The sequence below is a fragment of the Balaenoptera borealis genome (genome assembly GCF_965194805.1).
Source record: "Balaenoptera borealis genome assembly, chromosome: 13".
Lineage (NCBI taxonomy): Eukaryota > Metazoa > Chordata > Mammalia > Artiodactyla > Balaenopteridae > Balaenoptera > Balaenoptera borealis.
In genome coordinates, this window is record NC_138870.1 from 79,638,831 (window position 1) to 79,655,610 (window position 16,780).

At 41.1% G+C, this 16,780-nt stretch overlaps 1 protein-coding gene and 1 long non-coding RNA gene across 2 annotated transcripts in view; one reads left to right on the plus strand and one right to left on the minus strand.

Moving 5' to 3' along the window:
• Positions 1 to 16,780, minus strand: part of LOC309609248 — a 310,822-nt gene that overhangs the window by 145,300 nt on the left and 148,742 nt on the right. The gene's annotated exons all lie outside the window — the stretch shown is intronic.
• CRADD (CARD and death domain containing adaptor protein) overlaps positions 1 to 16,780 on the plus strand; it is a 362,979-nt gene that overhangs the window by 17,036 nt on the left and 329,163 nt on the right. The window lies entirely within an intron of this gene.

The window sequence follows — 16,780 nt, forward strand, 5'->3', positions numbered from 1 at the left end:
TGCTCCTACCTTTTGTTTGCTCTTTGACCTTGGGGATTATTATTATTTTTTTCTCTGAATATAATTCCTTTGTGTGTAAAATAGAGTTGCCTCTTGCTCTTCTCCAAGAGTAGTTCAGGTTAAATGAGAGGAGATTTGAATACACCTTCTAAAGCGTATGTGTATATGTAGGTAGTAATTTTAATGTTAGCTGGTACCCCACAGTAAATGCCGTCTTCTCCCTTGCTGTACTTCTTACCTTTCCCCTCTGTATTCAGGTAGCTCTCAGAGGTGTTGGAAGGACAGAGTGAGAGCCTCCCACCCTCATCCTTCCACCATTTTTGTTGCAACTATGTCCATATCGTCTGATTCTTCCCCGATCATCCATCCCAGAAGATGACGCAGGAAGCTTTTATTTCCATGGGTTTTCATGAACCTCCTCCCATGTAAACACAGTGATTCACTTCTCCAGCTGTAGTCATTTGACTTCTGCCCCTTACAGCTGTTTTCACAGAGGTCATCGGTGACCTTTAGTTAAGTCGATCAACATTTTTCAGGTTGCCACTTGCTGTCTTGGCAGCATCTGACGTTGGGGGCCACTCTCTCATTCTTGATGTTGCCTCCTTCCTTGGTCGTGTTTTTCCTCCTGCCTCTGCATCTACTATTTCTCAACTTCTTCTTAGTCTGCTTGCCTCTTAAATGCTTGTCTTCTCCTGAGTTCTATCACATCCTTCTTCTCCTCTCACTGGCACCATTCTTCTTGGGCAAAGCTCATCTGTACTCATGGCTTGATGACCACTTCAGTAAGAACTGCTTCTAAATCACTGTCTCCAGCCCAAATAGATAGCTGCACTCCAGTCCTCGGTACCTTAGCTCAACATGGCCAAAATACGACCCCTCATTTCACACATCAAACTTCCTCCTCCTCAATGATACTTATTTTTCTCCAATTCAAAAATATATTCCTATATATGGGCTTTTTTTTTTTTTTTTGAGTTCCCCAACCAGGGATTGAACCCATGCCCCCTGCAGTGGAAGCATGGAGTCTTAACCACTGGACAGCCAGAGAAGTCCCCAAAGTGGGCTTTTTTATTGTTATTTTATTTATTTTTTTTTTTAAAGTACTTAGTCCAGACATCACCTCTTTCTTGAAGCTTTGCATCACCCCTTCATGGCTAGCTGAGAAACTCCTCTTCTGTGTTTCCAGAGGACTTGGGGCATATTTCTGTTATGGCACATCCATACTATGTTAGAGGTTTGTCCTCAAGCATACTATGAGTTTGGTGAGGGCAAGAACTTAGTTTTACAACCTTATAGACTCAGAACCTAACATGTTGCCAGATACCTAGTGGGACCAATAAATGTTGGTTGAATGAGTGATCTGTGGTAGCCTTATTTGCTCCCCTCACTTTCCTCTTAATCTCTAAGTACCATAACTATTTATATTAGTTTGCTAGGGCTGCCATAATAAAATACCCAGACTATGTGGCTTAAACAACAGAAATTTATTTTCTCACAGTTCTGCAGGCCGGAAGTCCAAGATCAAATTGTCAGCAGGTTTGTTTTCTTCTGAGGCCCCCTTGGCTTGTAGATGACTGCCCTCCTGCTGCCCCTTCACATAGTCACCCCCCTGTGTGTGTATCCCGGTGTCTCTCCGTGTGTCCTCATTTCCTCTCTTGTCAGGATACCAGGCAGGTTGGATTAGGACCACCCTAATGGCCTCATTTTAACTCAGTTACGTCTGTAAAGACTCCAAGTACAATCACAGTCTTAGGTATCAGGGGTTAGGGTTTCAACATATGAATTTTGGAGAGGCCGTTCCGCCCATAACACTATTATTGCTTTTTGAAAAACTGTATCTTATTTTTCAGCTCATCCTGGACAGGCAGCAGATAATAACTCTTTAGTTCCTGACCCTCCATGAAAGTGATTCTTTGGCATTTCTTAGTGGTTTCTATTTAGTGTTTGCTGACTACCAGCCATTAGCCATTCATTTTACCAAACTTAAAACAGAGTTTGTTCTGGTCTCTGTGTAGCATAAGTTCTGAACTGTCTGTCTGGGTATTAATCCATTTTATCAGCGTTATTAGTAACTGTTGTAATAATGAACTCTCACATGGGGGGTGGTGTTCCTTAACTTCCTTATTGCTGAAAACTCCAGTTGTGGGGGTACAGGTTAAGTATAGGAGTGGGTACAGCAGTCAGAACCCTTGAAGCCCAGCTCTGCCCAGGGCCAAATCATTTTAAAGATGAGGGGAATTCAAAGACCGAAGATTTGAGGCTTTCAGGATTGGCCCCTTTGAACTGATATTCCTAGGAACGCTGTACAAAGTAAAAGCAAAATGAAAATCACCCCCTCCAACATGCACAAATCACAGGAGACTTCTAACAACACGACTCCTTGCCTGCTAAGAGAATAGTTTTGTGCACAGAGTAAGTAGCCTTGGTTCTTCAGTTCTGGGCTCCTTCATTAATCTGCAGTTCAGCTTTCTTACAGTTTAATCTATAGCCCATCTCCTGGGCTAGTTACTAGCTGACTTACCTTTTACCCCTTCATTTCCAACAAGTGCCCTAGAGTCTTGGTCTCCTGCTTCTTTCTTCTTTTCTCCCCTCCCCAAGTACTCCCCTGCCCATCAGCTGTCACCTCCTTTGCTTGGGTTCCTCTCCCTCAGGCTACAATCTTATAATTTCTCACGGGCATCCTTTCTTCCTGTTTCATTCGCCTTCTGTTCCTTACTTCTTTCCTTCTCCAACGGCCTTCTCCTTTGAGACACAGGCTGAACAGTTTCTAAGCTCATTTTGACTTTTCGTTGCTACCTACCTTTGCTGTAAAGCAGGGGTTGGCAACTATGGCCAAATCCTTGTGAGCCAAATTCAGTCTACTACTTGTTGTAGCATGGCCTGTGAGCTAAGCGTGGTCTTTCTATTTTTAAAGAATTGAAACAAAAATGAAACAAAAGAAGAAGAATATTTCATGACCTGTGAAAATTATATGAAATTCAGATTTAGTGTCTATAAATAAAGTTTGCTTGGAAGGCAGCCGCGCTTGTTTGTTTATCTGTTGTCTGTGGCTGCTTTCACGCCGTGCCAGCAGAGCTGAGTAGCTGCAGTAGAGACCCTGTGGCCCGCAAAGCCTAAAAAATATTTACTCTAGGCCTTTACAGATGAAGTCTGCCCATTCTTCGTATAAAGAGTGAGAAGGGCCGGAAAATAGCCTTGCACGACAGGAACCAGCTTTGTTTACCTTTCTTTTCTTGGTGCTTACCAGAGGGCTGGATTAAAGCTAATGCTTAGTTCTAAAATTGTTTTGAGAGTCAAAACCAGAGAGGCCTTTCTTCAGGGCAGACTTTTCCTGTGAAAGTATGTCATTATCTTTGCCATTTCTTTTGACTAAAATTTTGCCAGAAGAGATTTGTCATACCAGGGCCATTGAACCTTTTCTTTCATTTCTAAAATTGTACATAAGAGAAGAAGAATTAGGTAAACCAAACAGCTAAAACTCCTTTGTACTCTGCCCATTCACACGAGGATTTAATTTCAGCTTATCGTGTATACTCACTCATGGTTTAGTCTCAAGATTTTTAAGTATTAGGGTGATGAGATAATGTTAGCATTTAAGTACTAACCACAAAAAGAGTTGAGCAAGGTTTGCAGTCATGAGCATTTGCCTTTTGTTCCCATCCATTAGGTATTTTGTGTATTTTTTTTTTTACAACCCCCCACCTTGTCTTTGTTTTCATGCCTTTTAAAGGAAATTATCACTGACACTCAAACCTCCTGACAAGTAATGCCAAGCAAGGGTAAGAATTTCTTCCCATTCGTTCTTCGAGATAGCCATTGTACTATTTCTGTCTGTTATTCAGAAGTGTGGCTGTATTGGGTTTCTCAACCCCTTAGGGCGTTTGTTAACAATACATTTTGAGTGTTCACAGAGTACTGTGGGCTCCAAAAGGCATCAGAGGATTTCATCAGAAATAGAAGGTAGAACAAGGAGTCTGTAATCTCTACCACAAGAGAGGGGTGACATGTATGTGACATTCTGAACATTTAACAGCAGCCTACAAAGAAAGACCAATGGCTGGAGGTCCACCAGAGCATGCAGCACGAAGGCATGGTCTCAGTGGGGTGGGGAGGAGAAAGTAGGAAGTGCTTCTAGGGTGACACTGGGTTTTATGGAATGTAGTCATTGCTTACCCGGGAAGAAGCCAGTCCAGACAGAGTAGATGCTGAGTACTTTCTCCTAGACATCTTCTCAGGGTGCCTTGCTGGATCATTAAACCCATCATGTTGCAAATGGAACGAATTTTTCCCGATAAATCCAGCTCCTCCTCCTGCCTTTAGTCTTCTCATTCATGTCATTTTTGTTTTCTGAGTTATATACCTGCCCTCTTTACAAAGTAGCTTCTTGAATGAGTGGGTTCTGTGAGGGGAAGGACAACACATAGATTGTTTGGTTCAAAGGAAGAATTGATATATTTTTTTAAAAAGAGGGAGAGACAGGTAAGAGAGAGAAGATGAGTTGGTGGATGATCTTGTTTTCTAAGGATTGGATTTGGGCTTGATAGGGTAGTGGAGTGAGCCTGGAGTGTGAGGAAACTGGCTTAGGGAGAGAGAAAAACTCTCTCCCAGCTCCCATCTTCCAGGACTGACTTCAGTAACTGCCCCATATCTTCCAGATTTCCCCAGATTTTAGTTGAGATGAGAGACTTGCGTTGCATTACTCATCGTAACTAAGAAAATCCTTCCTGAGTTGGCTTCAGGTTGGTGCTGCTGCTAGGTCCTGATAGTGATAGGCTTTGATGGAGGACTGAAAATCCCACATTCGAGGTGGCATCCAACTGTGGCTCTACCTGACATGACTCTGCAGTTTCCCTTGTGAGAGGGAAATGTCTCCACCTGTTCTTTGACTCCTTTTCACGGTCTTCTTGCCTCCAGGCTTCCCTCCAGGCTTCTTAGAGCATGGTCCACACTGTCCCACTGTTCCTTCCGCAAAAACCCCACCACCCTTTTCAGGCCAGCACACCGTATAGGTGCTGTGTTGGCCTGCGAATGGGAATGCAGCTGTTGGTCTTTGGCATTATTGATGGTTCTCTGCAGGGCCATGAGAGCATTGGTCCTGGACAAATAGGATAAAATCTCCCAGTCTGAGGTTACTGGTTTTTCCGCACTCTGGGCCATTCAGATTTGGTAAACTCCATTTTGATTCATTCCACAAAAGGCTTAAATCATTTACATTGTTTTGTTCAACTCAATCAGGAAAGGAAAGCATAGACATTTTAATTGTTTTACAACAGTGTTTCACACCTGCTGCAGACTCCCACAGCCAGCCAAATGCAGATCTTGCCTCCAAGGTTGCTGAGTGCATGCTGTCTTCTTGAGGGCAGAAGTGAAAACCGCCCAGGACAAAAAAGCAGTTTCTCTTTAGAAGGTGAAGGGGAGCAGAATAGGCTGCCCCCAGATGTGCTGCTTTGGCATGTGGATGATTTTGAGCTGAAGGCAATCAAGGCCCAGCAGACTGAAGAAGAACTTTTACCTCTCCCTTAACTATCTAAAAGAATTTAGACAGGGGGCCTGGCCACGAAAGAGAGCTATTACCAGAGATAACTTTTTATCTGAATGACCTTATCTGTTTGGCAGGGCAAATATCTATTTACCAAACATCTGGTCTTCTTATGGTCCTGAGAATTACTCTCTTCCCCTTTGAAGCCCCAGACTCCTAGCCCATTCTTTAGCTCAGGAATCTATATAAGGCTCAATCTCCCTACTCACCCTTGGGTCTCATATTTTTATGGGGCTCCAGTACATGTAAAATTAAATTTCTTTTTCTGCTGCTAATCTGTCTTAGGTCAATTCAATTATTAGGCCAGCCAAAGAACCTAGAAAGGAAGAAGGAAAATTTTTTCCTCCCCTACAAAAGTAAGAAAACAGGTGCCATGAAGGAAAGAGGTGCCAATTAGGTATTGCTTTTTTTTTCCACATAAGATCCTTTTAATTTAAAGAACATTTGAAACAACAAGGATTCACTGTATAGCACATGGAACTATATTCAATATATTGTAATAACTTACAATGGAAAAGAATCTGAAGCTGTACACCTGAAACTAACACAGTATTGTAAATCAACTATAGTTTAATTTAAAAAAAGAACTTTTGAGTAAATTGAGAATATAATCAAAAGGACTAGAAATCAGGTGATCTAGGCTCAGATGTTTCCTGTTTCCTACTAGTTCTGTGTCCTTAGACAAGATTTAAAAAAGAAAAAACTTTTTACTTTGAAATAATTTAAGACAAGTTCAGTAAAACAGTTCCCAGGTACCCTACACTCAGTCCCCGTTCCCCTCCCACCCCACAGTGAAAATATCTTACATAACCATAGTCCATTGCCAAAACCAGGAAACTGACATTGATTTAATACTATTAAATACATTATTGGGATAGTTTTTACGTGTACTCTGCGTGTGTGTGTGCAGCTCTATGAAATTATGTCACACGTGTAGATTCGTGTATGCTTTTGGTTTTTAATGCACACTTATCTTGAAATTATTTTGAGCCTTTGTGTGAATAATTAATAGTAGCAAAATAGCAAAACTGGAAATTATTAATTTGGAAATCTGAATTTAACACTCTTAATTAAAAGACTTCTGGATTAAGAAGTAGAAGGTCAGGTTCTAATTCCATCTCTCCAACTGGAGAAGAAATGGGGGAGCTATACCAAACAGAAATCTTGATTTCCCGTGGTTCCAGCCAGGCACGTAGAACTCATCCTTCTTTCATCTTGCACTGCACCAACCGTCCTCCCCAGCGTCTGTCCCATGAGCAGGGCTTCTAAAATATCCCCCACATCTGTCTGCTAGTCTCCTTCCCTTGCCTGGATGACTGCAGTAGCCTCACACGGACTCCCTGTACAATCCATTTTCCATACAGCAGGCACAACCATCTTTTAAAAATATAAGCCAGATTATGTTGTTCCTCTGCGTAAATCCTCCTCCAGTGGCTTCCCATTGCCCCGAGAGTCCGATCGGAGCTCCTGCCCAGAGCCATGAGGCCCCTGTGGTGGGCTGCTCCCATCCCATTGACGTTCTCCTGCCTTATCACTGTGCTGCAGCCTCGCAGGCCTCCGTTGTCTGTCCAGTTGGCCACCATAGTCCTCCCTGTGGGCTTTGTTCTAGCTCTTCCCTCGGTCGGGTATGCCCAGCTCCTAGTTTTGCTGTGATAACTAGCCCCTTCTGGACATTTATTTAGGTGTCAGTCCAAATTAGACACCTCCCAAGTCACTTTCTATCATATCATCATCCTGCTTTATTTCCTCCGTAGCATCTAACATGATCTGAAACTATCCTCTGTGCTAGATTGGACTTGTTTTTACTTGACTAGTGAGTTACCCTTCCTTCGACTGTAAGCTCCTTGAGAAGTGGGGTTGCAGTAACTGTTTGGTTCACCCTCCATCCCAGAGCCAAAGACAGTGCCTGCCCCATAGAAGGCATCAATAATTATTTTTTGAGTAGATGCATTAAAGCACCAGGTAATCACAGAGGTTCTTGAAATTGAAAAAAATTACTTAATTAAGTGAAATAATTTGATGTTTAAGATTATTAATTTTTTCCCATATTTAGGACTCTGAGAACATTGTGATTAAATTCCTATATACAACGGATTCCCTTTTGTGTGCCCGTGTGTTAGTAACAGGTCTTTTTTCTGAGGCAGGACCATTTCAGATGGGAAAGAGAAGTCCTCTGTACCCTGGTGATAGGCTCCTGTTTGCCTGAACATGTCAGACAGACCACCTTAGTGCTTTGAAGTGATAAAGTTGAAATTCCCTCCATTCAGTTACCCCCATCAGCTGAGCTTTTGCATTAGAGAAGACCATTGAGCAGGTTTTCATACAGAAGGTGCAAGAAACTTAGTATCATGTGGTTTGGCATTTAGCCAGACTTGCTTTCATTATTTAGTTTAGGTTGAACACATCCCTTTTCTTTTGAATTTAGCATGTAAGTAATGGCTCCCAGAACTGGAAGACATGGAGCTGCTAATGTTCTGACTTAAATGGAAAGAACAGAATTTATGTCCTCTGCTTCATTTCTTAAATTCCTGCTTAACTTCCATTTTATTGATTGTCAGAGCCGCATAACCAAAATGTCACTCTATTTACTTTTGATGGTGTTACCAGCCACTTGTGCCATTTAAGCCGTTTTAGAAATGTAATGTAGTGTAGGAATATAAATACATATGTTTTTAGACATGTGTTATGCTGAATTAGTGATTTACTGCTGCTGAAGGAATGGTTTTTGTTTGAAAGAAATGGTTAGTCTTTCACTGACTATTCTTATCAGAGGTTAATACACTTTCTCTTCTCTGATTAAATTCTGGAGTTCTCTTTTGAAAAATGCATGTACCCATATAGCTTCCAGTGACGTAAATGTTGATCTTTTGGTTCCTTTTGTTATGTTTTTATTGTTGTTACTGCTAATGAATTAATTTCCAAGCAAATATATACTTGTAAATCTGGAAGATGATATTTTTCTCTTAAAAGCATTTTGCCATTTTCACATTGTTATGCCCCTAGCTTATAGGGTGTTTTCTTGAGAAGTCATTTTCTTCTGTGGATTTTTAAAAAATGGTGTACTCATAGTGAGTGTGATCATATTATGAAAAATGTGAGTGATAGAATATGATTAGATGTACTTCAAAGTCATAGTCTGTGTGAAAAATTGATGCTTTAAAGCATTTATTAACAAAATTTGTTCTTTTTGTGTTACCCTCTCCCCCCTCCTCAGGTCCTCTTAATGTTTCTATATTTTTTTGGTGAACCAAGCATGACTTGAAGAAGGTAGTAGGGCAGAGGGAGGAGTTGGAGGGGTATAAAATGAGCAGGCTGCTTTCCCAGGAGCCTCTCACTTGCAGGGTCTGAAATGACTGCTTTTGGGGAGCAGTGATATTCACACTGAGGGAGGTAAAAATGCCTGCCCATTTTGAGGAGCTTTTGCTTTCATAATAGAACTTCATTGTACAAACCAAAGGATGTTTTAAAGGAGAGGACCATTTGCAATTGAGTGTTTTCCATTCGGGTAGCATCTGACAGAATAATTTTCAGAGATTTGTAGTATTGCATGCAATCATAGCTTAGCAGTTGGATCTTATTATTATTATTATTTTTTGGCTGCACTGCACAGCTTTCGGGATCTTAGTTCCCCAGACCAGGGATCGAACCTGGACTCCCTGCAGTGGAAGCGTGGAGTCCTAACTGCTGGACCACCAGGGAATTCCCAGATCTTTTTATCTTTATGATAAAATTGTACATTTCATTTCTGTTTTAAGTCCCACCCATGCTTTTTAAGTAGTGTAGTAAACTGTTTTCTTACCTGCAGGGTGACTGAGTGAAACTACGTATAATTTGCCCAATAGTAATTCTGCGATCTGTATAATCCAATGTATGCTATGGCTTTTGCACTGGATAACTTTCAGATGACTTTTGTTTTGGCCTGCAATCTTATTAGTAAGATTGATTCAGGGTACTCATTCAAAGTCACCTGATTTGTCTTTCCTCATGTCCTAAGAATCAAATCTCTGAGCAGAGCAGCCATTGGATACAGGACAAACCTTGGACTGGTGTATCTATCATTTTAAAAAACAATTGGGGGAGAGACACTCTGTAAGTTGTGATGTTCTATGATGATTCCTTTTTTTTTTTTTTTAATAAAAAAAAACGATTGCTATCTAACAAACTACCCCAAAACTTGGCAGGTTCAAACAACCATTTTATTTTGAAGGTTAGGGATTCAGGAAGGGCTCAGCTGGGTGGTTTGTCTCTGATCCATGTGCTGTCAGTTGAGGTGGCTGGAGCTGGAGGATCTGCGTCTCAGATGGCTTTTTCACTCATATGTCTGGTTCTTGGGCTGGGATGGCTGACGGTTGATGCTGGCTCTTGGCAGGGGGCTAAGTTGGGGGCTGTTAGTCTGAACACTGCCACGTGGTTCTCCATGTGCTTGGGTTACTCACAACATGGCAGCTGGGTTTTTAGAGGGAGCATTCCCAAAAGGTGTGGGTGGAAACTTTAAGGCTCAAGGCTTCTTATGACATAGCCCTGTAAGTCCCAGAATGCCACTTTCCCTGCATTTTATTGGTCAAGTAAGTCACTAAGACCCACCCAGACTCAAAGTGAGGGGAATTATCCTCCAGCTTTCAGTGGGAGAAGCAGCAAAGAATTTGAGGTCAAGTTTAATGGCTGATGATGGAATCACATCAGGGTAGCATTTATATAATCGCAGTTTATGCCTCTCCTAAGGTTCAAGTGGCTTAAAGTACAAATACTAATAAGTAGTTTCATGTACTGGTACCCCCATTCCAAGTGGGGGTACCAATTAAACACAAACTCTGAGGTCCTCCATTCCAGTCATGTAGTGCCCTAAAAGTGGCATGACTGTAATCTCATTTTATAATATCTAGAAAGATGTCAGTCCTCTGAGTCATTGTGCAAACTAGTTTGTCAAAAGAGTTCAAAGGAATCATAGATCTTACAGCTGGAAGGGACTCTAAGGGATTACATCATCATTATCACCTTCCAAAGAGATTTATTGAGCTCTACTGGGTGCCAGGCCCTGGGAATGCAGAGGCGAATATGACAGAATTCTTGCCCTTGAGACATAGTTGAGAAAATAGGACTGATGCGTAAGAGATGAATAGAAATTCATAGCCTGAGTGGCAAATACAAGTACAGGCGAAATGTGTACAAGAAAGAGAATTGATCAGTAGAGGCTGTTGGATCTGGGAAAAGAGGTAAAGAGATAGGCTCCTCATCACAATGAAACATAAAACCGATTACCTGCAAGTCCCTATGTGACCTGGGCCCCTGCTTCCTCTCAGCTCCTTTTCTGCCTCTTTTCCTCGCTCACTGGTCTCCTTCCTTGAATATGCAGACATTTCAGGACCTCTGCATTTGCTTGTTTCTCTATCTGGAATGCTCTTTCCCCAGATATTCTCCTGGCTTCTTTTCTCACTGCAATCAGATCTCTGGTCAGATGTGCCCTCCTCAAGCCTTCCCTGACTACCTACCCTGTCTACTTTCTACCCTTCATCACCATTTAGGCAGGGCCTAATTGTCTGCCTTGTTCATTATTGTATCCTCAGCAACAAGAAGAGTGCCCGGCAAATAACTGGTGCCCAATAAAAAATGGTTGAATGAATAAATGAGTAAGTGAATATAGAACCTTGAAACAGGGGAAGGATTTAACAAAGTGAAGAACAGATGATGTTGCTGGCTGCCTGCAAGGTAGAGTGAAAGAGAATCGAAAGTGTACGTGGTACATTCATAAATTATCTGTTTCAATACCCTGACATCAGGGGTCATTGTTTTATAACCTTGCGTCCTTCAAACTACCTTCTTAGCTCTATGTGATAAGCACTAAATTAGGGCTTACACAGGGAGTGATTCATTCAGACTAGAATGGCTGGGTCATACATGGCCTCAGTTGTAGGAGAACTTGCCATTCCTGAAAAATACTCTGTACTATACCACTTCTTTGTCTTTACTCCTGTTCATACTTCTATCTGAAATATCCCGTGTTTTGTTGTGATGTTGAAATTCCACATGAATGATCCATTTCCTCCATTGTACTTAATATTTACATGACTTGATTATCACATAAGGACATTCTGCTTCAACTGGAAGTATTTGTGTACATGTATTTCTTTCATTTGAATTCAAACTCTTAGAGGGCAGAGCCTGGGTCTAATTCATCTTTTATTTACCTATACAATACATAAGAGATTCTTAATAAAAATGTGTTAAATTTAATTAAATATGAGAAATGAGTGTACTTCAGCTTCTAATGTAAAACAAATGCGTATGCCTAGAAATCAGAAGAGGCAATGCTAAATTCCCAAGGAAACAAAACAATAATGAAGTATCTTCATCCATGGATTTTCCTGGTCGATTTGATCTGTTTAGCTTCCTCATATTGCATTCATGATTTGCAAAGGGTCTGTAGAATCAACAACTTACACATTTTATTTCAGTTATCTCTTGCTGCATAACATACCACCCTCAAATGTAGTGGCTTAAAACAGTAACAGTTTATTATTTCTCACAATTTCGTGGGTTGGCCAGGCTCAGCTGGGTGGTTGTTTTGCTCCATGTGGCATTGGCTAGTGTCATCAATATAGCATATGCTTTTGGTTTCGGAGCTTGACTGGGACTAGAATGTTCAAGGCACCTTTACTCACATGTCTTGTATTAGCCGTAGACAGGAACAACTTTGCTCTCCTCAATAAGGCCTCATTTCCTCTGGTATCTAGACCAGCCTCCTTAGAGCACGGTGGCTGGATTCCGAACATGTCAAAATGGAGGTTGTCACTTCTCTTGAGGCCTAGATCTGGACCTGGCACAGCATCACCTTCACCACATTTTGTTGCTCAAAATGAGTCACAAGTTCAGAGGGAGGGGAAGTAAATGTCACGTCTCGATGGAGTGGGGATCATGCACATTCAGGGATGGGAGGAATTATTAATGGCAGTGTTTACAGACTATATACATCAGCATGCTTAGATATTCATTAATATTATCTTTTCAATGAGAAGTAGAACATCTTTAGTAAAGTCTCAGGCCTTTGAGTATTATTTGAACCCTTTGGCTTTGAATTTTGAATGGTTTCTAGAGAGAAGTGCTGTGAACATTTTGGGCATAATTGAGTAGCAGCTGAAGACGATCATTGACTGTGTTGACCTTGTTTTTTGCTCTGCTTGCCATTTATATTGTGTTGTACATGTTCCCTTCATTTGCGTGGAAGTTGGGATCAGAAGCCAAGAGATCTGAAGGGTGGTCCTGAACTCTTCTCTGGTTCTCAGTGTAACTTAGAGCAGGTGACTCCAGCAGCAGGACAGGTAAGCACGGGCCACAAAGCAAAAGGAAACAAGCCAGTTGCTCTCGGCTGATATTATAATGTGAACAGATGGCAGAGGGAAACTTGAATTACTCAGCTGCTGTTTGGCCTCCATCTTCTCTGCCCTAACTGGTTTCTCTGATTCTGTTCTCCCCACATAGCGACCAGAGATCTTTAAAAAATGTAAATCAGATCATGTCATTCTCCTGCTTAAAACACCCCAGTGGGTTTCCATTGTACTTGTAATAAAATACAGACTCATCATAAATTGGCTCCTGTTCCCACCTCTTCAACTTCCCCTCCTATGACTCTTCCCCCCTCTTTATGTTTTAGCCACATTTTGTTTTTTTCTGTTCCTGGAGCCCCCCAGGTTTATCCTGCCAGGTTCATGCCATCTTAGGTCCTTTACACTTGCTGTTCCCTCTCTCTGGAACACTCTTCCTCTAGATCCGTGTGCGGCTGGCTCTAGATGACCTCAGAGAGACCTGTCATGACTCCCAGACTATAGTAGCGCACCAGGCCTTCTCCCTCACAATTTCTCTGTTCTGTTCTTTCTAGAACTGAACCCGTTTCTCAATTTTCACTTGTATAAAGATGGGGTTGATAATAACAGAACATACTTCATAAAGCTGTTATGAGGATTCAATTAGTTAATATTTAGAAGGTTATCTGGCACATGATGTGCTCTCAAGTGTGAACTGTATTATTATATCACTCTTTACTACCTGCTCATTTATTTGCTTGTTTATTATCTTTCACCCAGCACTAGACTGTCAGCTCTTTGCAAGCAGGGACTGGTTTTGCCTGTCTTGTTCATGTCCCATTTGTATCCCCATTCTGTTGGCATATACAGTAGATCTTCAACACGTACCTGTAAAATGAATAAATGAAAGGCAGAATGGTCATCCTGAACAGGCTAGTAAAATCCATGGTAACATGAAATTAAAGCTTGAGAAAGTTGAGTGGATTGTAAGAGATTTTTTAGTTGCAAAAAATGAGTGTAAGATTTTTGATCCAGAAGAATTGTATTCCAGGACACTGAAAGAACTTGGGGATAATTAATTATTGTTTTATTTTTATGGAATTTTGAAGAGTGGAGAAATATCACAATTATGAATGAAGGTAAATACAATCCTGAGTTTCAATAGTGAGGAATATGGGTTCAAAAACCATAGACTGAGGGGTGGGAGGAATTGGGAGACTGGGATTGACACATATACATGATTGATACTATGTATAAAATAGACAACTGATGGGAACATACTGTATAGCACAGGGAACCCTACCTAATGCACTGTGGTAACCTAAATGGGAGGGAAGCCCAAAAGGGAGGGAATATCTGTATGTGTATGGCTGATTCATTTTGTTGTGCAGTGGAAGCTAACACAACATTGTAAAGCAACCATACTCCAATAAAAATTAAAAATCAAAAACAAACAAAAAAAACCCCCATAGACTGAGAGGGAGCCTTATGCTATTTGTGGGTAGAGTTCTAGAATGGATTATTGAAAGGATGGTTTGTGAATGCTTAGAACAGTGTTGCTTAGTGGGAAAGTGGGGCACCCTTAGAGAAAAGAGACCTAGAAAAATAAATTGTTTTTTTTTTTTTCAGGTCACCACTTAGTTTCGTGGCAGAATCAAAATGAGAATAAAGACCCCCTGATTCTGTTCCAAGGGTGTTTTCAAACTGGGACCTTAGAGCGCCTCAAATTCTATACGCCATAGAGTCTTTTTTGTATGTTTTTATTTTGAGGATTAGCTGGGAAAAAAAAAAACACTTTTGAAGACAGTTTCTCAGTTGGGGAACATTGACCCCTGGAAGTTCAAGGACATAGTCTCAGAGGTCCATGAGATTTAATTCCCCTCCGCACTCCTTTAAAAGAGATCTGTGCAGTACTCTAGGTGAAGAAGCTCGGCATTGTGATATTTTGCCAGTTTATCTGAGTAACCAAACAGTGCATGTTGTCCATGTACAGAAAACAGCACGTTCTTCCATTAGACCTGTGTTGTCCTGTGCGGCAGCCTCCCATGTGTGGCTTTTGAACGGTGAAACTGACTGCTCCAAACTGATACGTCCTGCAGTGGAAAATGCATTCTGGATTTCAAAGACTTAGTACCAAAAAAAAGTGTAAAATATTTCATAATCATTTACTTTATTTTGAGTATTTGTTGAAGTGATAATATTTTTGATAAATTGGGCTACCTAAAAAATATTATTAAGATTAATTGCACCTCATTTTTCTTTTTAAAAATGTGGCTGCTTAGGTCACTAGAAAATTTAAAATTGTGCGTGTGGCTTGCATTGTTGGATGGTGCTGCATTAAACCTGTTGCCTCTCCCAGGAGGAAAGGTGAAGGAATTGGTAAACATCAGTGTGCAGGTGAGGTGATATGACAGCTACCTTCCACCATTTGGATGGCTCTGATTCATAAAAGAGATTCTCTCTGTTGTGTATTTCTCAGAAGGTGGAAGGAAGACAAATGGCTAGAATTTGTAAGCCAGGGTAATATAAGAAACACCTTTCTAAAACAGTTGTCCAAATATGGTTATGGGCTCTTTCTAGAGGTAGTGAATCCCTCATCATTTTGCATAATTCAAGCAGAGGCTAGATAGCTGCTTAATAGGTTATTTGGAGAGAGCTCAGGTGGTTAAAATGAATTCCCCTTCCAATCCTGAGATTCTGATCCTGAAATAAAATCAGGCAGAGAGCTGGTTTTTACAGAAATATAAAATAGATGGATTCTGTGGGCAGGAGAAGAAAACAAAATTTACTTCACTCTTTGTTTCATTTTCCTTTAAACTTTCATATGAATGTTTTTTAGGAGCTTTGAGGAGCTTTGCATTCTTCGTTACAGACAACCGTTTGGTTCTCTAAGCCTGGTGAATCTGGTGAGCAGTGCATTGGTTAGGAATGTGCTTGCCAACAAGTCAAGCAAACAAACAAAATCCACCAAACTGACAGTGGCAAAATAAGTAGAAACTTATTTTAATCATGTAACAGGAAGTCTGGAGGTCAGCTGCTTCTGGCATTGGTTTGTTGGCTCAGAAGCATCAGGGCAAGTGTCTCTGTGCTTCTCTTGGCTTTTGTTTTCCTTCTGGTAGCAAGATGGCTGCAACTACCGACAGTGCATCTGTAAGGCTGGAAGGTAGGGGAAGGAGTAGCTCCTGATGCATCTGTCAGTTTTATCTGGAGAAGCAGTAGTCTTTTCAGAAATTGCCAGCACACTTCCCCTTTTGTTTCAATGGCTAAAATAGTCATATGGCCACTCCTCGCTGCAGTGGAGGCTGCAAAGTGAATGTTTGTTTTTCTAGCCTCTAGAATGGAGACAGTACAGGAGAAGGAGGTTGGGAATGGTGGTTGTGTTAGCCTGAAGAGCAGGGTCTGCCACAGACTAGCCTCAGGTGTGACTGAGGGCGCCACTCCCAAATCTGATTCAGGTGCTTCGGAGTCAAGAGGGAAGATCATCCAGTGGCCGCTGATGACTTTTGCCTAGGTTGAGTTTTATTCAACAACTCCTTTTTAGAGATGAGAAAACTGAGGACCAGAGAAGTTCATGCCTTTGAACTTGTAGGATAGGACTAAGACTTCTCACTTTGCCCCTTCCACCTTACTAACTTCATTAGCAAGGAGAGCATATTCCCCCCAAATGATAAGGCACGTTGGATATAATTGTCACTATCTTGGATCTTTTTCATGTAGGTTTAGACATTTTGTCTTTCTACAAAAGAATTTTGAGTAGGTGAATGTAACGTGTACAGTAAGGAACAGCCTTATAGTTTTTACGTTTGTCTCCCCATTAATTTGTTGAATTTCCCTATCAGTGTTCCCTGTGCTTCTCTTTTTAAACCAGTGGCCCATTATGAGTACGAGTGGAATAATATATGTGTAAGAATAAAACAGTTTTAAGCCACCATGATTACTGGCA